Below are 16,776 nucleotides of genomic sequence, written 5' to 3'. Positions count from 1 at the left end.
GGAAGAGTACTGGCACAGTCCTCCTCAGATGGGAGCAAGAATAAGCGTGTTTTCTGGAGATCCGACTGAGAAAAACGAAGCACAGACGTTTTTATCTATTGTCTGAATACAAAGCAGTATGTGGTAATATGCTAATAAGCTCTGATGATAACCATCTTACAATTTATGTAGTTGTTTATTTTGAAGAAGCCAAGAGAAGGATCCATACACTATGCTGACGAATGCCGCCAGGGTTCCGGTTAACTCACAGGAAGGAGGCTGATTTACACCCACATCTTCATCCACACCAATAAGATCTGTGTCCTGACAGCATAAGACAGTAATGCTGAGACAGTCAGAAATGTGGCTACTTCTGGGTAGACGGCAAGGAAAAAAGAGAAATGCTGACCCAAGAGTATCACTGAGGCTGAGCCTCCCCTGGAAAAAGGATTTCTTAGGGAGGCAGAATAAACTATCCAAAACCATATTTACTTGTCTGGACATGGGGATGGAGTGGAAGAGCTGAGCCATCCCCTTGGAGTAGCCAAGTAATATAAAAACACCAAAGACAGGGAAATTTAGCTTAGTTTGTGTGACTGGACCACCAAATCCCAATGTGTCACCACAACATATAGGCAGTGTACCTAATCTCCACCCTCGTTGCAAAACTTGCCCTGAATGCAAGTGGGACAGATCTTGGCTTGTGTAAATCACTATAATTTCTGTTCACCTGAGAAGAGCTGTGGTCACATACCATAATAATAAAATCGACCCCAGCTATTTGATATTTGGTGTGCAAGTGCTCCTATCCCTGGTTCCAGCCCTGCTTTTCTGGATGCACAGTTCCCATGGCAAAGCCATTACAGCAGGTAAACGAGCTCAGAATCAAGCCCTGGATTTGCAGGGGAAGTTGGTGCAATTAAAAGGAACTGGCTCCCTGACAGAGAAGTCCAGCATGACAGTGATTTACGGTTTCCATGGCAACACATGACACAAATTGCTTAATTCTGTTATGAAGCCTCAAGAAAAAGCTGCAGCAGGGTCTGCGTGGGAACCACCAGCTAGCTCCATCCTCTTCTGCTGCTGTTCTCCAAAACTGACAACTTCAGGGAGCCTGCGGCTGCTATAACAGTAGGCTGCGATTTAGCATATACGTAGAAATATGAATGTATGCTGACCAATTCCATCAGCCCATGGCCAAAGGAATTTGTCTATCATCAGCTTGCTTTGGTCCATAGATAGCTCTTCCCGTAAGTCCTGCCAGAGCTCTATGTAGCTGAAGACACCAACCTCACCTAAGGCCAAAGAAGACTATGAGCTACTAAGGCTGCCAACTACTCCTACGGTTGCAATTAATAATTTTTCCTCTAGCCACAGCTCACTCAATTACACCCTTTTACTGGGCCACTTTGCAAGCATTAGCAGCTCCATGCAATGCCTCCAGGGCTGAAACTCTGCAAGATCTGAACACTTCCCTCTCTCTTCCTCTTGCAGACTGCTGGCTGCAGCCACACAACTGCCAAGACACACCCAGAGACGCTCACCAGGTACCAAAATAGTTCAACCTTATGTGATCCAGGCAGTTCCTTAGACTGGAACCTACTGAGAACCCCTGAAACATGGGACATGCCCTTTTAGGAGGCAGTGTCCTCCCTTGAGTCATGCTGAACAGGACCAAATGAACTTCAGGAATTTCTCCCTCAAACAGGCAAAACCATGTCCCAAACCTTTGAAAGCCAAAGGACCTGTAAGTGTACAAACAACCACAGCCAACTGTTTATTTAATAAAGTTGATTAACTCTTAGCAGGTTTTCTCCAGTCTGTCAGATTTCCTGGCTGGTCAATGCCTGAAAAAGGACACAATGAGCAAAAGCAGGGCCACGTGGAAGTCTTCAGCGGGAAGTCAGCATAGAAGAGATCTGTCATGTTAGAAGCCAAAGCAAAATTTCAACTCTCTGAGGTTTTCTAATAAGGAGGATCCTGCCAGGTGAGAATGCTTGCAATTCCCATCAGCTTCCAGAAGATCTGATGGAACCCAGCACCTGGCAAGATCTGTCCCGGAGATTACAGGCATTTCCTTCTGAAGGAGTGATCAAGGCATTATCAGATTGTTACTAAAGAAGAGGAAAAAAAAAAAAGTCATAAATCAACTGTTGTTTAAAAATAAAATCCTCAGCTCAGCAATAAAGAGTTGTAACTGGTTAGATTTTGAATTTGGGGGATGTAGCTGCAGGTCCTGGAAGTGGCCTCATGAATTCTCCTCCAGTGCAGAATGATGCTTGTACCCCTCAGGCTGCACTCCCTGAACTCCTCACTGGCTTCCTGTGCCAGCCAGACCTTTTCTCCTTTTTAAGCCAAGATGGTATCACCTCCCCCATCGCACAGATGCTGCTCAGATTTACTGTAAGAGAAAGAAAATGCACCGGGGGAGTAATGAAACACTTGAGATTCACACAAAAGGCAGCTAAAGGCAGTAGCTGCTTGATGAATACTTGGTAGTTATTTCTGGAAACATGGAATTATAGCGTGAACAAATAATAATAATAAAAAACCACGTCACTGGAAATTGCTTGGATGGTAGACAGCCCCTTGTCTCTTCCCCTTGTGAATCCTTAAGCGGTAAGAAGGAGACCTTGCTGTAGCACTGAGCAGCAGCTTTCCCATGGCCAGGCTGGGCTTGGGGGCTCATTCATATTTACTTGGAAGCATGTGCTTTTCATGTGTCCTGATCTGTGTGTAAATGTAGCACAGCATGAGTCAATCATATTGACAAATGTCATCCAAAACGAACTCTGCTTCCCTCTCCCAACTCCTCCACCTCCCACAACTCCATTAATCTTCAGCCTGTTCCTCTTGCTGATGTAGTGCCCTTTTCAAAATACGTAAGAAGATTCCTGTCACTCTGACAAGCCAACACTCAGATGCAAAAGCCAGATTATTATTTTTTTTAATTTAAAAACAACACATAAGTCAGATTTAGGTCATCTGCAGAGCTACAGCACTGCTGCTACCAGTTTTGTAGCAGAATCCAGATATGCAACCAGAAAGCAGCTACATGAGATCCATACCTGTATTTCTCAGGTCTCGATTCAAACTGTATGGTTTCCAGTTTAGGGGTGTCCACTGGGGGTTGATCCAAGCCTTTTGCCAAGGTGTTAAATGAGAGCATCTCTGCACATTAGACTGGAGGCTGAGGAAGAGGATGGCTCAACTATTTTTTCTTCCATCACTTCTTGTGTGTTTAAATCCACCATCCCTTTCCTTACTCATTTATTTCCAAAGCTCTCGGGAGACATCGCGGCAAGACAGATTCCTGTATCACTCTTGAAAATTCTTTGCTAGTGAGGCCAGGAATGCCTCTCCTATGTTATCATGGAACTGATGAAGCTGACCTAAACATACTCCAGCAAACAATCAGATAGCCAAGATGTTCCCCTGCCCTGCCCAGCCAGAGATAACACGAGAACAAATTTACAGTGGAGGAAACAGCTTTGAATTCCAATAGCTGCCCTTCCTGCCCGTACAATCCCTGGAAATGGGCAGCTTCCCTCTTCCACATCCCAGCCTGCTGACACACCAATGAAAAGACCCCAAATCCACTGCCCTGGGTGGTTTTGCTGCTCTTACACTGCTCAGTGAGCTTTCCAAAGCAATAGCACAGAGCTGCGGCAGGCCTGTTCGCAGCCAGATGTTCTGCTGCCTGCACGTGGCCTTACTGCTGGTGATGCAGCCAGATGTACATGGCACAGCCAGGTGTTCATGGCACAGCCCTCCTGGACTTTGTTAGCATCACCCTGGGCGAGCAGAGAGGTCCAGGTGCCAAATTCGTGCATCACAGCATGGAGCTGGGGGGGTGTATCCTGAGCAGCACCAAGAACTGCCCAGCATGGACTATCCTCACGGCTCCACCCTGCCTTCCACAGCAGGAACCCACATCCCCCTGCCAAAACAAGGAGTGCTCAATAGTACCCTGACCACACTGTGTACCTACGTGCCACCCAGCTCCTTGATGGCTCATTGTGCTATGGTCTTATGGACATCGTGCCATGCACAGGGCAAGCATGGCTGAGCCAGCTCACAGACTTCATGGCACCTATGGATGCTTTGGAGATGGTTTATGGATAGAAAGGGTACAGAGTCATCTCATTCCATTCACCCTCCCGCAAATCAATCAATGCATTTCGCTCCAAGTTTGTCTTCCACTCAGGCTCAATTTGGTATTTAATGCTTTTTACATATCCAGTGTTGCTACTGGATGTCTTTCAGAATGTAAATGGCTTTTTAAAGACTCCCTTCCCTCCTGGCAAATATACTTTGCATCTCCAGGTAGCTGTAAAGAGCTGAAGCATGTGAAAATCCCTGGTAACAGCATTTCCATGCAGAGATGGGTGAATCCCATCAAGTCTCAGGCTGATGCTCCCTCTCTTGGGGCAGATGGAGGAGGGTGAGAAGAGTGGGGATCTCCAGGCTATTTCCAAAACGTGTGCTCTACTGCAAATCTTCTCCAAAACTTGCCTCATGACTATGTCCTCCCTAGGCAAAAAGACTATTGCTGTCCATATGCTATGGAAAAACAGACAGATTGCACATTCCCTCTCTGCATCACCACTCCTCGGAATTACCTGTGAGCTATGAAGCAGCACAGATGTTTCTACAACACTTCTACATCCCAGGTCACCGAGCAGGCTTGTAGGACTCTGACAATTTTTCCAGGCTGATGGGTTGAGGACAGTCCTCCTGGTTCCCCACAGCTCATGTAGTACTCACCTACAGGCAAAGAACAGTTCTAGTCTGTGATGCTGGAGCTCTAGTAGAACTTTGCTAGCATGGACTTCAGAAGATGAAGGAACAGCCATCTTCCAGGCTTACACAAATACCATCTTCCAGGTTTACTCAGACAGGCACCTGGCAAATTTTAAGTAGACTCTACATCCCAGAATGATGTGGGAGGCTATTTTCCAGGCATTTCCCAGGTCTGTGTCATTACTCTGCAACTTGGAAGACTCCAAGATCTCATCACTGGCCCAGGACACCTAACAGTCATTTTTTCCGGGCTTGTTAGAATGTCTGCCAAGAGCACGTGCTTCTTATTTATGTACAACATGCTGAGGAGGTGACTCTGTACTTGGCAAATCCAATGGGCTTGTCTGAAAGAGAAGTGTGAGGAGAGCTCGGGGCCAGGTACTGGGGTGAGGAGAAGGAAGGGGGCTGCGTAGCCCCTGCTCCGCCCCAGTCACGGCAGCCCACATCTGCATGAGACCACAGCATCCCCATGATCCCATCTGAGGACAGGGTACACGTACACCACCAGTACCCCAGCCACGTGCCAGGGCAGCCCTGACACCTCTTCTCAGCCCTTCTCTTTGGTAAGCTGTGTGGCTGTCTGCTCCTTCCCTGCTGCCCTCCTCCTGCTCCCTGCCAGCCTGGGCAAGCCTTCCTGGTAGTAAACACACACCTTAACACTCAGACCAGTGGGACACTGGCAAAACCACCCTTCAGGAACAGAGTTTACCCAAGCATGACTCAAGTCCTCCCTCCATGGAGTGCATTCACCCTGTCAGCACTGGAGAGAGGCATCCCATGAGGACACTCCTCCAGAAAAGATTTACTGGGGTCCCAGCTGGTGCTGTTTAGTACCTGTGGCTTTGCTTTTGGATGCTCAAGTTTCTTCTCAGATGTCATGAGTGGATGATTCCATATATCAGAGAGCAGCAGCTGAAAATCAACACATCTTTGAAAACACCCTATGGGTTAGTTGACCCAACTCCAGATGCCTGTGGCCACCCCTCACACCCCAGTTTCGGCACAGACCTGCATCAGGATATTCTAGGTCTCTTCCTTCTATGCTCAGTCTACACCCTATGTCTCAACTTTTAAGTCATTCAACTTGCAGCAGCGTGGGAGGGTATATATGTACATTCATTAACACTTCCATTATGCCCCGTGGTTTGGCAGGTGGTGCTGCATTATGGATTTAAACAGTGCCAGCAAGTGAGTCTACAGCACTTCGCTGCATTAGAATGCTATGGCAAATCATACCTCAAAAGCGTTTTGTACTCTTGTGAAGCACCTCCAACGAATGAGGCAACAGCAAGGCTACAACCACCACCACCTCTGTGCATCACATCAGAAACTCACAACTTCAGGAAAAGACAAACCCCCTCAAAAATCAACTACCATTTGAGAAAAAAAGAAGAAATAAAAGAAAAAGCAACATCAGAGTCTCTCCCCAGTTAAAGGAAAAAGGAGAGGCACACCCTCCGCTGCCATTGCCACAAAGCATTTTTCACACACAACAAACAATAACAACTTATACTTTTGCCCTATAAACTGGCACTAGCATTCACATGGAAGAAACACACCACACACGGTTATAATAATTTCAGAAGTTCAGCCTTGAAGGTACTCAGCCTCCCAGTGACCCATGCCAAACATGATGCTTTCTGTTTAATCACTGGGCTGGCACTAACAGATTTCTAGAAACCGTGCAGTCATATTCCCTGAGGGGATGCTGTTCCACAGGGATGAGGAGATGTGCTGGGCTACACCCAACCCACCCAGGAGCTCCATCCCTGCAATGATGTGGACAACAAACACACCATGTGGTATTGGCAGAGGGGAGGATAAGGACCTCTGATGGGTGCTTATGTTTATCTAGAGGATAAAACATTGGTTAAACACAAAGATTACTGCATTTCTCAACATTTATTGAGGTTTTTCCTTAAGTGTGAGTGGTTTTACATGCATTAGTACCGAGCACTGGCTCCCACAGGGATTCTGGACCTCTGCTTCACCCAGGCAATGGGAAGGGTTGTTTTACAGGTAAGAATACACACAAACTGAACTGAACAAAGCAAAGTAACTGGACAAAGTTTCTGAGTCTAGACTCCTGAGTTTCAATCCCGTACAGACCTTGGCTGAATAGGTTCAAAAAGATATTTATGCTCTACCACCAGAGCCCAGGAAGATCTGTTTTATTTTCTTCCATCCACCACATGGCTGTGAAGTACAGCTATCCTACTGTGAAGTCACAACAGAGTCAAGACATCAAGGTCTTTTCTCAATAATAGTGGGATGCAGCATTGTGTTCCTCTGACCTCATGGTACATCTCATATGCCATTCCTATGCCTGTATAGTGCCATTATTTTTAAACACCAAGAGATGCTAGCCTTAGTCTTGGCAACTCAGGTACATCTCTCATATTTTAAATATCAGTCTCACAGAAAGACAAGAAATTTAGATTTGGCTGTTCTTTGAACTGCTGAGTTTTCCCTAAGGGACATTAACTCCACATAGGGGTCTTTTACATATGCTTCAGTATATTCAAAAACACTGCAAAAATAAAATTTGAACCTGAAGACAACCATAGATATCCTCATGTTTTATCTTAACCTTGTGAGCTATAACACAACATCAGATGGTTTACCCTGGTGGTGTCCTGACATGTTTCTGCATATAAAATTCTCTCTATTAAAAGCACAGATAGAGACGGAATGGATTGCAGCCACTTGGAAAAAAAAAAAAAAGCCCCAAAGCATTAAGGGTTGGTAAGGGACAAGATTACTTTCATCCTGCCACAGCATGTTTCAGTTTAACCACTGCATCTCTCAGCACTTTTGGTTCATATTCTTTTACCACACAGAGACACAAGTTTGGTATACACCCAGCCTTACGAAGGGGAAATGATATTTTGGGTCATCAGCTCCACCCACCATGTCCACCCACCCCACGGCTCGATAAGACTTTTGAAGTGAACCAGTCTCAAACAGGAGTGAGAGCACACTGGCTGGGGTCAGGAGGGCTTGGGGAGCTGGAGAACGAGGTTGGGAGGCATTTTGGGAGCTTGTCAGGGCCAAGAGGCTTCGTCAGCAAGTCCCTCACCTCCCGTTGCCTGCGAAGACCCTCTGCCCCACCACAGAGGCTACCAGGCACCACCTCACCTCCTGACCCAGCTCCTTGTTCACCGCCTCCAAGGTGCCAGACTCCCACCCGCAGCCTGAGTTCAGCAACTCTTCACCATTTTAGCTAGATGACTCCTCTTTGTCCCTTCCACCTCTCAGGCAGACCCATCCACCTCTTTGTAAGCCTTCCCAGGCCCAGGCAAATCACAACTACTTTTATTTTTCTACATTTTTTTCTTCCTCCAAAGAGATGAGCCAAATTGACTTCCAAACCAGAGAATTGCTCCCAGTGTTTTGTGCAGCAAAAGGATTTATTCTTATGCTGCACAAAAACCAAACAGATGCTTTAATGGAGGATAGCCTGAAAACAGGATTTCTCTGCTTTGCTTCAACAACCTAACATTTATTCCTATATTCTTGTGAGGCTGGTATGTAAAAACATTTATTCCTATATTCTTGTGAGGCTGGTATGTAAACAACAGGGAGTGACTTGCTGTGCTCAGGAGACCTTAGAAAAAGAGTTGTATTTCTCTGCCCTCCCAGATCCAGTAAGTCATCCTCCTGAGGTTCAAAGACTTTCTGAAGCTCATAATTTAAAAATCCAAGGATTAAAAATAGGTTGCTGGAGATCTTTACCAACAGAAAAGTATATTGAAATTGTTCCATTATTTAATAATTCAAATCCCAGATGCTTAATTAAACAGACTTGCTACATAGTAAAAAGAAACCATATATTCCCTTAGTTAACTTTGGTGATTATCACAAAAGACTTTTCATGCTCCATGGGTGTTCACTCCAAGTCAAACCTTTGAAGACAGACTTGACATTCCACAGGTAAATCTCATGTAACAAAACACTCGCTGCTCACAGGACAGGGGTGATGCAGCATCTTATCAGCATCTCTGTGCCACATGGGTCCATTCTGCAGAATCTGCAAAGGAAATTATGCTCAGCAGAGCATTTTAACACAGAATCCTGTATCTTTTCAGACCAGACCAAACCTCAAGAAAAGCAAATGGTCTGCTCAGCTCCTCATGCCTGCTATTTTGCCTGTTTGGAGATTTAATTTGAAAGCATCCACAGCATGTGGAGGAAACAGAGAAGTCTTTTCTCCCAGTGCTCCACCCTTGGGCAACAAAATGTTTTCTGAGAGAAGAGCTGCAAGTACTCATTCAAGTCCATTTCCTTGGTATGGCTCGTTATAACCTTCAGACTTTTAATCTGGTGCTACAATCCCACACTAGCTATTACCAAGGCCTCTTCAGGTGGAAGTGAAGCAGGGCATGCACAGGATGGGCTCAGGCAATACCTGCCTTGTTCTCCAAGAATGGTTATGTCAGATGTAGACCTGTGGCTAGGCAGGTACCTAACAGCAAGATCATGTGCTGCTCTGAGAGCTACAGACACAATACTTCATGCTGCACTGTTGTTTCACAAAAACAACTCACAACAGCTTGGGGTTTTGCCAGAACACTGGGGCATGTCTTCTCCTCCTCCTTCTCCAAGGTTAGCTGGGGACTTTTGTCCCCACCAAACGCCAGCAGCCATCATACCAACCCCCAGCCTGCAGCTTGTCAGTGAGCACTCCTGAGCTGAAGGGATTCCTTCAGTGATCTTCCTCTTCCCAGTTCAACACCCCACAAAACAAGCTCTGTGAATGCCCTTGATGACTGTTTCTGGGATTGAGGGCTGGGTACCAAATAACTTCTTCCCTATGACTCCTACTTCATAGATAGATATGCCCCTAGCCAGCAAGTCTTGTACTTAACAGTGGTGGCACTAATACTTCCATACCAAGTATTACACAAGACATCAACTACATACTATTTTCTGAAGATCACAATCTCTACTAAATTGCCAGCTGTCTATGCAGACCACTCAAGAGCTATTTGGGTATGTTAAGTACAGATGACAGAGACGATAACAGTGTCTCGATGTGCCTGAAAGATTAAATTCCATCTGCATCTTGTTACTTTTTGTCAGTTCATACCTTTTTGGAGTCTTTCTATGTCACAACAACCAACTGGTAAAGAGCACAGGCTCACAAACTTAGAGAACAAAATCCTCTAAATGCTTTTTTTGGATGATCAGGTGCCTGGAGACGTGCTACAGTAGATGTTTTAGTAGCCCTTTAAGTGGGAAGACCAGTTCAAGAAAAAAATGGATGGGCTTCCCACTGCACCAGTGTCCATTAATATCCTTTTAAATTGGGTTGGGTGGGTCTTTGTTGCAGCTATTGTATCTCAGACTCACCATTAGGCTTTGTGCTTCCAGCAATGCAAATAAGAGATCTGTATTCAAAAGCTTTTCAGTTCTTCTTCCATTTTCAAGACAAGCATGTATTTGTTTTCACAAACCAGAACCAGCCTTATCCAATTACAGCCTTTTCTGTTTTCCAGTGTGCCCCTCAAAAATATATTGAAGAAAGCTTAAACATACTCATTTTCATACTGATATGACCAATTCTTAAAAACAAACAAACCAACCCCAAACCACAACAAAACAGAACAAAAAGCCCACTAAACCCGAAGACTTCACTTTAATAATTATTTTCTGCTCACTTTGAAAACTCTTCCTCTCAACTAAGTGGGCAAAACAGAGGAGCTGCAGAGCACCTTGTTGTTACCCAATTTGCATTTCTGGGCACACCACACTGTCTGGGTTTGTTCACTGTGAGTTGTCTCCATCCTCTGTTCTTGACCCACCCAGCAGTGAAATCGCAGTCCCTGTCCTTTGTCTACCTGTGACTGGAGCTGAGCCATGGTGGCAAGCAGACACTTGGAAAGCTGAATTCACTGGCACTCTTAAACAGAATGCTATCTCAGTAAGAAAGTTTAAATTAAAAAAATTCTAACAAAAACTGACACTTGCTCTTCATAATTAAGTGCAAGCCAACTGAATTACTGTGAAGACATGCCACAGACGAAAGCATCCAAACCCTGGCATCCCTGTGTCCCTAGCAGGCTCTGAAAGAAGAGCTCTAGCAGCTTGTACTGCAGCAGACCCTGACTTACTTCTCTTTCACTGAATCATAATAGAATCATTTTGGTTGGAAGAGACACTCAGGATCAAGCTTCGGGAATCCAGCTCTTGTAGAGGTGCAGGCAGAGGTTGAGAGGTGCCCAGGCTCCATCTGCTCCCACTCAGGGTGCAGGTACCAGCTCACGTGAAGCTGCAGGCACAGCTTGACAGGCACAGGGACATCCCTCCCAGCTACCACCCAGGTGTGACTCTCCAGCAGTGGAGCAGTAACTGCGGGTAGGGTGACATCTCTGTTGCAGCTCCGCACCAAGTCCAGGGAAAGCTGACAGCATTGAGCACTTCCAGGTTTTTCATGAAGAGTATTTCACTGTATCCAGCACAAGGTATACCATACAGGCCGTGAACGTGGCACAGCACGACTTATAGCTGACTTCAGTGGGCTTTAGTTTGATCCGTAAATCCTCCAGACACTTCACAAGAGTGTTGCTCAGCTCCTGCTGCCTACAGCCTCACAAGAGGTAGACATAAATACTTCACATTAGCATAGCTCCCCATGACTCATTTTTTTCTCCCTTTTACATATAGCATCTTATAAATGTGGATACATACTGAGCAATAAAACTCATATTGTTACTGTTTACTATGCAACCAAACAAAAAAAAATTCCCCCTGCCAACTCTGCGACAGCTTTGTCCCCCAGACCCAAAAGACTGGTGCCCCTCATGAGGCTGGCATGGAGCGAAGGCAGCTCCACTCTGCTAGGGAGCCCAGGCAGCACAGAGATACAGCGTAGTGGCAGTAGATGTGGAGCCAGCAGCTGGGCAGAAGGCTTCATCATCAGCCCAGCCACTTACATCAACTTTATTAAAAAGAGCAGAGCTGGCTCTGGGCACAGGAAAAGCAGGGATTTGCCCAGAGGAGTGGATTTTCAATAGCTGTGAAGCAGCCTTTGTCAGCATTGGAGACGACAGGCTTGCTGAAGAAGTGGTGTTGGCATCTCTAGCTGGGGGATGCTTCCTATTCTCCATCTTCCCTCTGACATACATTATCTTCCTCTCTCCATCAACACACTTTGCTTTCTTCATTAGAAAGGCCAAATCCCACCTTGTCCAGCCAAAGAAATGCCCTAAGCTGCCTCAGAAGCACTGAGAAGGAAACTAATGGGAAGAACATGGACCAGAGCTTGATGGTTTTCACAGGAATTGATATCTGGTTTCAGCACCCTCCTGCCTGTCCTGCTCCAGACTTCCCTGCGTGATCCTGTGTGCTCTGTTTAGCTTTACTGAATATTCCAGTTCCCCAGCTGTACAAGTGAGATAAATAGTAGGTCCCTATCTTGCAGGTATGTTACAAAATAAACAGATTTTGCATTACAAGTGTTACAGGAATGCTTTAAAAATTGTACAAGTACCAAGAATTATCCATCACTGCTCAAAAAGAAACCTAAGATTGATAGCAAATTAGTCTTACCTATACAAACGTAAGTACTAAGGTATGCAAGACTCCTTTCTTAGTTTATCTGTTTCTTCTGATAACCATGTTTGCCCTGGTGACTCAAAATATTCCAGTCACAAGTTGTTTGAATTCAGTGCACCAGATGGTGTCTGGAGAAATGTATGTTTTGCTCTGTCTACAGTAATGGCCAAGACATCAGTCATCCTCCTCTCTGTCCTAAAGACATAGCTGAAAATACATGTTCACATACATCCTGCTGTCAGGTTACTGAAGAATAGACATTTTCACATCTTGGACCTCTCCAGTAAGATTATCGACAAGAATCTATTTTCCACAGTATTTTTCTAATACTTTTCTCAACCTCCTTATTAAATGTCTGAAATGAGTGGCAGAGCTGCCACTCTCATCCCAGAAACTGTCATTTTAAAGACATGATAACAGAAGCCTTTTCTTAAAACTTCCAGGAGTATGTGTGGCTTAAAAAGCTGGTTCCTGTTTAAAATAATGACTAAGACTCTTAGGAATCCAACTCCCAAAGTCACACAGGTAGTTTTGAATATGTTACCCTTTTAGAGTAATTATGCCATCAAAGTTCCAGTCAAAAGCTGATGAGCATTACTAATATATGCCGATGAGTGAGCCTGTAAGTGAAAGACCTTCTTACTTTATTTACACTCCGGTAAAACAGAAAGCACACCAAGACTTATTTTCACAAAGAAGAGTAACAGACCTGACCTCAGGAGACACTCAGTGAGGTCAACCCAAGCCCAGGGAGCAGGTTTATTGCAAACTGGCTGCGAGCTGATGCAGTTGTACTCACTTTCACTGGAGATGATGGAAACTTGGAGTAGCTGTTTGGTCTTCTGTGAACTAACACCAGTCACTACATAAACCAGTAGTGTGGTCTGGCCTACCATGTTTGATCATTACAAGTCACCATTGAGAAATAAAATAGTGCCCAGGAAGTCCTCAGTGACACTTATCTCTAGACTGAGAACTAGGCAGATGCAGCTGGGAGTTGTCTGGGAGACCGAGCAGAGCAGAGATCAGCAAACCATTTTGGGGCATTTCCTCCGCACTTGAGAAAATACATAGATTTTTCCCCTCCATGAAATGAAGTGTTTGCTGCAGGTAGGTTTAGCGAGTTAACCCGGCAATGACAACTGTTACACATTCAAAAGAGAGACTTGGTGTGAAACTATGTAGAATCTGCAGCAGTTAAGAAGGCTTAGACAGTGGAGGGGGCTGAGAGGGATAAAGAAAGAATAACTCATTTTACCACACTGCATAAAGTTACATATTTGGTGCAATATTCTTTCCAGAAGCAGATCTTTAGAAAGAGAAGAGCTGGCAGGCAAGTAGGTGTTCTGTTACCTGGGAGAAGGAAGAGGGGAGTTGGCACACTTTTTTTAACTTCCTTTCTAGTAGTAGTAGAAGAAAGTACAAGAAAGTAGTTCAAGTTTTTAATTTCAAGTCCACCAACAGCAAATTCTCAGAGGCAAACAGGATTTAGTAAAAAATTAATAAAAAAACCTCATTTGTAAAATCATTGACCAATTCTGCTGGTCAATTGTGGTCAGAAGAGAAGCAACAAGAAGGGGAATCTAATCCCACAGCATCTCGAATACTTAGATGCCTTCTGAAGTATCTTGGCATTTGCTGTATTTATGTTCCCAACACACTCAACAAAGAAGAAACTTCTACTATGCCATTTTAGAAAGAAGAAAAGTGGGCTCAATGAGAGGCAGATTCAGTTGTGGGTTAAGAGTTGATGACGTTAGTCTGCTCTGCCAAAGGCAGCCTGTGATAGAGAAGGTACCTGGAGCCAGGTTTCCCATCTCTTCAGCCACTGGACTGCTCTCTGATTAAACTGATATTTCTGTGCAGCACTAACCTCCACTTACTGAAAAAGTATTGTCTGAGGCAGTAAAATTAGCAGGACAGTGAGTAATAAGTACCATAAGCACCTGAAGTACTGCAAAGTACTTAAAACTATTGTTAACCTCCCCCAATCCTGCCCCTACCTCATCCCTCAAGCATTATTTCAGGAGACATATTTTTCTATAATTATTTCATTATCTAAGAACAGGTGGCCAGTTTGCCATATCTCTATGCAAGATTTCCATACATATTACTCCTCTGCTGACATTTTCTCACATATCCATGCATGCATGCATCAGCAATTGCTCCTCTACATTCTCAGAGAACAAGAGTCATAAATCTCAAAAAAATAAGTATGCCAAGAAATTCAACATCTGAAGTCACAGCTGTTCATTTCTCCTCCCTGTTCAGAAACAGACAGTCATGGCTTATTGCAGATGTTATTGAAGTTGATAGGCTTGCTCTAGATTTACATTGGATACAAACATTCAGGATGTGACCCACTGGAGCACTGGACCTTCATTTCCCCCCATGAGGAAAAACAGAGCCAGTGACACTGAAGCAGAACAGGAAGGCTACACTCCCCTCCCCACTGCCTATCTTCTGGCAAGTCCCTCTGTAGGCAACAACAGAGAAAGAAGCAGTAACTCCACCAAGGAGTGGGCTAATGTTCCTCCCATCTGCCAGTCCCACGCTCATTCTGTTTTCACTTCAATAAACCCCTCCCAACCCCTTCTACTTTATGCTTCATTAAACTTGGGTGCTTCAGGCACCAAGAAAAAAATCATTAATCTTTGAAAGGTCACTTTCAAGGCATAGTTCCATATCTTTTAACACCACTCCTCTTCCTCAGACCTGTCTATAGTACTGTCTTGGAAGCCTGAAAATAAATGCCATATTTTCCATATTGAATCTTTCCCCTCAACCCTGATCTACTGATTTATGACAGTGAAAACTTATGCAAACACCAGTCTCTTCTGCCTCTTCATTCTTGTGGTTTCAAGTCAATATTCTCAATCTCCAGAACGTGGAGTGTCCTCTGTGTCAAAGGCTTGCACCATGCTGAGGTGTAATCCCTCCCACCCCCGCAGGTAAGAGAGGTAAAGGGATGCACAGACAAGGAGAAGTTGCAATGCTGAGGCAAGGGCAAGTCCTGTGTGCAGGGACATCACGCCGCACCACAGCCCCTGCACAGGCTTCGGAGGCTGAGCAACTTTGGAGCGAGGAGCGACCAGGAGTGACAGCATCACAGAAGCAGTATAAAGCAAACAAACCAGGAAAAACCAACTACAGACTGGTCCAGTCGAAGTCTGGAGCCTAAAACTTCCATAGGGCAGACTAAGTCATCCTAGTGACTTGACTCCCCTGTACCCAGCAGGTGAGCAGGGATGCCCAGTTCAGCAGCAGGGCCAGGTAGGTAGAAACTCTTGGCTTGAATTCAGCCACAAAGAAATTTCACACTGAAAGTGGGAAGATTAAATGGAAAGGGCAGAAATGAGCGAAGCCAAACAGCTTTCCTCAAGGAGCTCTCTAGAATTAAGAGCAGAAAGGAGAAGAGTTTCTGTCCTGATGGTCTCAACAATGTAACAACATGCGGTGGAAGCTAAAGGGTCATGCGGGTCTTGGGCACAGGACACCGTTTCTGCCCGCAGTTAAAGAGGAGCACTAAGGAACCACAGCACGATGTCAACAATAATGATTCATCACATTCATTTGTCCTATATTCACTTGTCCTTACGTTGCCCTCATGTACTACTTTGCCAATGACAACACCAGCCCATTTACAGGACTTGTCTTCCTCCTTCCAGTCCCCAAATGCCAGCAGGTCTCCCCGAGCACCAAAAAGTGTATGGGGAGAAGAAAGAAATACTTTCTAATTGCCAGATGATACAGTTTCATTCCTCCTTTTTGTTAGCCTCAGTCTCAGTTTAAGAAAAAAAACACCCAACCTAAAATATACCAAAAAATCCCCATGAAGAAGGCAAGCTTTGTTTCTGTAATTCTTAGTTCCCCTGCAAAAACTCTTGAGTTTGTGAAAACACCCACCAAAAACTTCAATAAACTGAAACTGCCTTTCAAATCATATCTGAAAACAGAGGTTGGGCCAGCTCTGACCCTGGTGCAGCTGCTCTGATTCAGGAGTCACGCAAGTGGGGTGCTTGGCCCCCTGCAATCTGGGCTATGCACTCTTATCATGTGGGTTATCTCCTGAAATGGAGAAGTAATATCAAAGAAAGCAAAAAAAGAAGTGATGCAGAACTATAACACGTAGAATACCTATTTTTCTATATGCTCTATTATTTTTGAAGAGATGCTGTCAGTATTGTATTTTTAGGCTCAAGTACACAGAAAGAAATCTTATCTCTATTAGGCAGTCTAAAGCTATACTATCAAAGTTTTTCTTTTTCAAGCTATTGCTTCATAATTTCCCTGCCACACCCTTGTTCTCTATCTTATATTCTCCTATTTTTTTCTAAATTAATACACCAAATTTTTGGAATGACCCTAAAAGATTCAGAGCAACAGACAAGCACCTTTCATAACGAAAAATAATGAGAGCTGACCCGTGCAGCCTTA

Source organism: Nesoenas mayeri, assembly GCF_963082525.1.
Source record: "Nesoenas mayeri genome assembly, chromosome: 6".
Lineage (NCBI taxonomy): Eukaryota > Metazoa > Chordata > Aves > Columbiformes > Columbidae > Nesoenas > Nesoenas mayeri.
The sequence above is the reverse complement of the archived record's forward strand: the minus strand, read 5'-3'. Positions refer to the sequence as shown.